General features: G+C 43.4%; 1 non-coding gene across 1 annotated transcript; it reads right to left on the reverse strand.

Moving 5' to 3' along the window:
• Positions 1-361: 361 nt before the first annotated feature.
• Positions 362-467, reverse strand: LOC145637615 (small nucleolar RNA R71). The gene has a single exon (XR_014114379.1). It is a non-coding gene; the product is annotated as a small nucleolar RNA R71 (small nucleolar RNA).
• Between the last annotated feature and the right edge of the window lie 6046 nt (positions 468-6513).

Genomic DNA, 6513 nt, shown 5'->3' on the forward strand with positions numbered 1-6513 from the left:
TTAAGTCGTCTTGGGGCCCCCGAAGCTTTTAAAGCGCAAAGTGGGATCCTAACTCCTACTACTTAAGCCAACAATTTCGAGATCAAGCCTAATTTGATTGCCTTGATTGAGAGGAAACAATTCTCAGGTGGAAAGTTTGAGAGTCCTCATGCGAACCTAAAAGAGTTTGAGAAATATTGTGAAACAATAAAGGCCAATGGAGTGACTCAAGAATATATACGCCTCAAAATGTTTCCATTTTCGCTAATTGGGAGAGGTCTAGAATGGCTAGAGAAGGAGGTGCCCCCTAATTCTCTCACAACATGGGACCAAGTGACTACGGCTTTCTTGAGGAGGTTTTATAACCATAGGAAGACCGCCGAGGCTCGGTCTTTGATTCAAGGTTTTGGCCAAAAGAGTGGTGAGTCTCTAAGTGCGGCATGGGAACGATATAAAGAGCTTCAACGTCAATGCCCACACCATGGGATACCCAAGTATCAACTCATTCACACTTTCTATGGAGGTCTCACACCTCAAGGAAGAACAAGCCTAGACGCCGCGGCCGGTGGTCCAATCATGAACAAAGGAGAGCATGAAGTGGAGTGTATTATAGAGGAGGCCGCAAAGAACTATGATGATTGGTACGAAGGAGAAAGGGATGTTACTTCTAGCAAGGGTGTTTATGCATTGGAGCAAGCGAACGCAATCAACAACCTTTCTACCCAAATCTCCAAAATGACCAAGCAAATGGATGAATTGATGAAAGAAAGGTCCAACACTCATGGTAATACCTCCCCTTCAACCAAGGGAGGCAATGGTATGGATACTTCCTCCCCCTCTTCTTACAATACAATGTCCCAAGGATGCATGTTTTGTTCTAATTGTGAAACCTATGATCATGATACCTCTCATTGTATATATGCTTGTGAAGTTCAACCCCCTTCCCATGAACATGATGGTAATATGGAAAATGTCAATGCTATGAATTTTGCTCCTATAATGGGAAATGTAAGAAACTTGAGGTCAAACTCCAATCAAATGGGGAATTGGAATCAAGGTGGAAACCGTGGTTGGAACCAAAGTGGTGGTGGTTATGATAACCAATACCATGGTGGGGGAGGCTCTTCCAATTTCAATGGAAGAGGCTACTCTAACAAAAGGGGGTATGGTAATCAAAACCAACAACCTAATTCCCGATACCATGACCATCAAAATCAAAATTTTGGTGACCAAGGTAACATGGGAAATAATCAACAAAGCAATGTTCCTAACAAAGGCACCGGAGGCAATAGGGGCCAATTTATTTCTAACTATGCCCAAACTAATAGGCCTCCGGGTTTCCATCAACCCCCAACTTCCTCCACCTCAACAACCTCTTCAACTTGAAGCCCCTCTAATCGATCCCGTGATGGCTAAATTAGATGCTCTTTTGAAAATGCGTGAGGAGGATCAAAAGAAACATGAAGAGGCCCAAAAACGAACCAATGCTCATATGAAAATGCTTGAGACCCAAATTGCTCAACTTGCATCTAATTCATCCCCTTCTTCTTCTTCTTATTCTTCTTCTCACATCCCAAGTCAAGGAGTCAACCCAAAATCTTTGTATGTCGTGACAACTAGGAGTGGGAAGGTAGTAGGGAGTGACCCTTTAATTGAGGAAGAACCCCAAGAAGAGGTGGAGTTAGAGAATGAGGGTGAAAAACCCAATGAGCCATTGAGTGTTGAAAAGGAAAAACATGTTGAGGTGCCCAAGGAAAAAGAAGCCACCCCCTTGCCCCTAAATCGCCAACCTAGAGAGGAGAAGCTACCCTTTACACAACGATTTGTGAGAGCTAAACTTGATGCCCAATTTGGGAAGTTTTTGGAAGTCATTAAGAATTTGCATATTTCCGTCCCTTTTGTTGATGCTATGAAGCAAATGCCCCACTATTCCAAATTTTTGAAAGACCTTTTGAGTGGGAAAAGGGAGTGTGAGACGTTGAGTTTGACCGCCAATTGTAGTGCTATTCTTTCCAACAAACTACCTACCAAATTGAAAGATCCGAGTAACTTTTCCATCCCTTGTTCTATCAATGGCATTGAATTTGATAAAGCCTTGTGTGATTCAGGAGCAAGTGTGAGTCTCATGCCCTATTCCGTCTACCAAAAGCTTAGTGTAGGAACCCTCTCTCCCACTAACATTACTCTCCAACTAGCGGACTGTTCCGTTAAGTTCCCCACGGTAAAAGTTGAGGACATTCCCTTTAGGGTAGGAAAGTTCACATTCCCCGTGTATTTCTATGTGCTAGAGATGGATGAGGATGAAAGGATTCCTATAATTTTGGGTAGGCCATTTCTAGCTACTTCTAGAGCTATCATCGATGTGAAGGAGGGGAAGATATCCTTGAAAATTGACAATGATTCTATTGAGTTTTATTTGAATAATGTCATGCAACAACCCTCCTCGAGTGGTGAATGCTTTAGGGTAGATGTTCTTGATACCGTTCTTAATGAATTTTCTCGCTCCCACTTGCATGCTACTAATGATTCTCTTGAAAGTGTGTTGTTGAATGAATCAAAGATAGGTACTCACAAAGAATACATACAATTCTATGAGGATTTTCTTGAGGAAAGCAAGAAGGAGTGCAAGGGCGCGAGCAAGGAAGAAGAGGCTCCTTACATTCATGACCTCTTTCAAGTTGAAGAAAGAGAAGAGAGCCCCAATGGTAAGGGAGCACCAAAGGTAGACTTGAAAGCTCTACCTTTGGGCTTGAGGTATGCATTTCTTGGTCCCGATGAGTCTTTCCCCGTGATTGTAAATTCTAACCTAACGGAGGAGCAAACCTCCCTCTTGATCAATGTTTTGAGAAAACACAAGAAAGCTTTGGGTTATACCATTAATGATATCAAAGGTATTAGTCCATCTTTATGTATGCACAAAAATGATCTAGAGGGAGATGCCAAACCCGTTAGGCAAAGGCAAAGAAAGCTTAACCCTTCCATGCGAGAGGTTGTGCGGAAGGAAGTGGCTAAGCTTCTTGATGCGGGAATTATTTACCCAATTTCTCATAGTGATTGGGTATCTCCCGTGCTAGTTGTGCCTAAGAAAGGGGGCATGACGGTAGTGAAAAATGATCATGATCAACTAGTACCCACTAGACTTGTTACTGGTTGGCGCATGTGTATTGACTATCGCCAACTTAACACAAGTACATGCAAAGATCATTTTCCACTACCGTTCATTTATCAAATGTTGGAATGGCTTACAAAGCATTCCTTCAATTGTTTCCTTGATGGTTACTCAGGATTTTTTCAAATCCCGATTGACCCCAAGGATCAAGAGAAGACGACTTTCACATGCCCCTACGGTACTTATGCGTATCGTAGGATGCCTTTCGGGCTTTGTAATGCCCCCGCAAAATTCCAACGTTGCATGATGTCCATTTTTAGTGATATGATTGAGGATGAGATAGAAGTCTTCAGGGATGACTTCTCCGTTGGTGGAGCCACCTATGAAGATTTTCTATCTAATTTATCTCGTTGCTTAGAAAGGTGTGAGAGGGCTAACCTCGTATTGAATTGGGAAAAGTGCCACTTTATGGTGGAAAGTGGGATTGTTCTTGGGCACAAAATTTCCCATGCCGGAATTGAGGTTGATAGAGCCAAGGTTGAGGTCATCGAAAAAATTCCTCCCCCCACCAACGTGTGGGAAGTGAGGTCTTTTCTTGGCCATTCCGGGTTCTATCGGCGCTTTATAAAAGATTTTTCAATTATCGCTAAGCCTCTCACATCCCTATTGCAACAAGATAAGGAGTTTGTGTTTGATGATGCTTGTCATAAGTCCTTTTGTAGGTTGAAAGAAGCCCTTTGCACCGCTCCTATTGTCCAAGGTCCGGATTGGTCTCTTCCATTTGAGCTCATGTGCGATGCAAGTGACGAGGCCATTGGATCGGTTCTTGGACAACGAAAGGATGAGAAACTTCATGTCATACATTATTTGTCTAAAACTCTCAATGGTGCCCAACGAAACTACACAACTACCAAGAAGGAGTTCCTAGCGGTTATCCATTCATTCGAGAAGTTTAGAACCTACCTCATTGGTTCTAAGACAATTGTGTATACCGACCACTCGGCTCTCAAATATTTGATAGGGAAGAAGGAAGCTAAACCAAGGTTGTTGAGATGGGTTTTAGTCCTCCAAGACTTCGATTATGAGATGAGAGACAAGAAGGGAGCCGAGAATGTGGTGGCGGATCACCTCTCAAGGTTGGGAGGTGCAAGGTTTGAATATGATGGCTTTCCAATAGAGGACGCTCTAAGAGATGATGTGCTATATGTCCTTGAAGTGAAATCGGAGCCGTGGTATGCGGATATTGTGAATTACTTAGCTTGTAGTGCCATACCGCCGGATTTCACTTCGCAACAACGTCGAAAACTTAAGCACGAGGCCAAGAGATACATTTGGGATGATCCCATTTAATTGGAAAGAGGGGTCGATGGTTTGTTGAGGAGATGCGTCCCCAACGACGAGGTTCAAAGTGTTCTCCATATGTGCCACTCTTCTCCTTGTGTTGGGCATATGAGTGCTCAAAAGACCGCCTCAAAGGTCCTTCAATCTATGCTCTTTTGGCCTTCTCTATTCAAGGATGCTTGGATATTTTTCAAGACTTGTGATAAATGTCAACGGATGGGGAATATTTCTAGAAGGGATGAAATGCCGCACAACCCCATCCTTGAGCTTGAAGTTTTTGATGTGTGGGCTATAGACTTCATGGGCCCTTTCATTTCTTCACATGGAAACAAGTATATTTTTATCGTCGTTGACTATGTGTCTAAGTGGGCGGAGGCCGTGGCTTCTCCAACGAATGACTCTAAGGTGGTGGTCAATCTTTTCAAGAAAGTGATCTTCCCGAGATTTGGTGTTCCAAGAGCAATAATTAGTGATGGGGGATAGCATTTCAAGCACCACACCTTCGTTCGACTACTTGATAAGTATGGGGTGTCTCACAAGCGAGGGCTTGCTTACCACCCTCAAACGAGTGGTCAAGCGGAGGTCACCAATAGAGAGCTCAAGGTGATTTTGGAGAAGACGGTTGCTAGGACAAGGAAGGATTGGTCCTCCAAACTCATTGATTCACTATGGGCTTATAGGACCGCCTTCAAAACTCCGATAGGGACCACTCCCTACAAGCTTGTCTATGGGAAAAATTGTCATTTGCCCGTGGAGATGGAGCATCGAACGCATTTGGCAATCAAGCAAATCAACTTTGATCTCCATAATGCGGGTGAGCAAAGGCTTCTAGAGCTACATGAGTTAGAGGAGTTGAGGATGAATGCCTACAATAGCGCAAGAATGTATAAGGCGCGGACTAAGGCTTGGCACGATGCTCAAATTGTCAAGAAGGAATTCGTCACAGGCCAAAAAGTCCTCCTATTCAACTCCCGCTTGAAGCTTTTCCCGGGCAAACTTAGATCAAGGTGGAGTGGGTCGTACATTGTCACGGAAGTGTTTCCATATGGAGCCTACGAAATCTCCCAAGACAGCCACTCTCCTTTCAAAGTCAACGGTCACCGTCTCAAGCCCTATTATGAAGGATTCCTAAGTGATGAACCGATTTCTGTGACACTTCTTAATGTGCATCGTCAATTCGACCCTCCTTGATCAACTCAAGGAACGTCGAGCTAACGACGTTAACCAAAAGCGCTTCCGGGAGGCAACCCGAGTTTCTAACCCTTTTCTACTTTTTCTTTTCATGTTGCTTCTATTTTTCCATCTACAACTTTGGATTGTTGGGATTTATGAGTTTTGATTGTGTTTGGGTTTTTGATATGCTTTGCATCTAGCATGATTGTATGGTGTTTAGATGTGTGTTAAGGACTATTTTTACTTGTGCGATTCTTTATGGGAGTTTGGCCGAACCGCTTTATGTTCGGCCACTGCAGCATTTTCAAGGATTTATGGCAACATTCTGCCATGAACAAAAATTTTGCATTCTGGCAGAAGGTTCGAACGAACCTAAGGATGGTTCGACCGAACTTGTACTGTAGTTTGGCCGAACTATCCTGGGTTCGGTCACTCCTCAATTTTTGAAAAATTTCAGCAACATTTTGCCAAAATTTGGAAAAATGAAGTTTCAGCAAAGGTTCGACCGAACCCTTAGGAGGTTCGACCGAACATGCACTGTAGTTCGACCGAACTCTCTCCAGGTTCGGTCACTCCTCTATTTTCGCATGTTTGCTGGAACTTTCTGCCTGGATTTAGAAAAAATGAATTTTGGCCATGGTTCGACCGAACCAAAGGTGAGTTCGACCTAACTTTCACTGTGGTTCGACCGAACATACCCTTGGTTCGGCCGAAGCTGCCATATTTTTATGCTGCTGAATTTTCGTGACCCTCACTCCCATTTTCGTCACCCACACCTTTCTTCTCCTTCTCACTCTAAACCTCCATTACACCTCCCCTTACAACCTCAAATCTCCATCAAAATCACTCCAATCTTCACCCTTTCTCACTTATTTTTCATCCTCTACTCAATTTCTACAATCTCCACCAAA

The sequence above is a fragment of the Chenopodium album genome, chromosome 6, assembly GCF_948465745.1.
Source record: "Chenopodium album chromosome 6, dcCheAlbu1.1, whole genome shotgun sequence".
Classification (NCBI taxonomy): Eukaryota; Viridiplantae; Streptophyta; class Magnoliopsida; order Caryophyllales; family Amaranthaceae; genus Chenopodium; species Chenopodium album.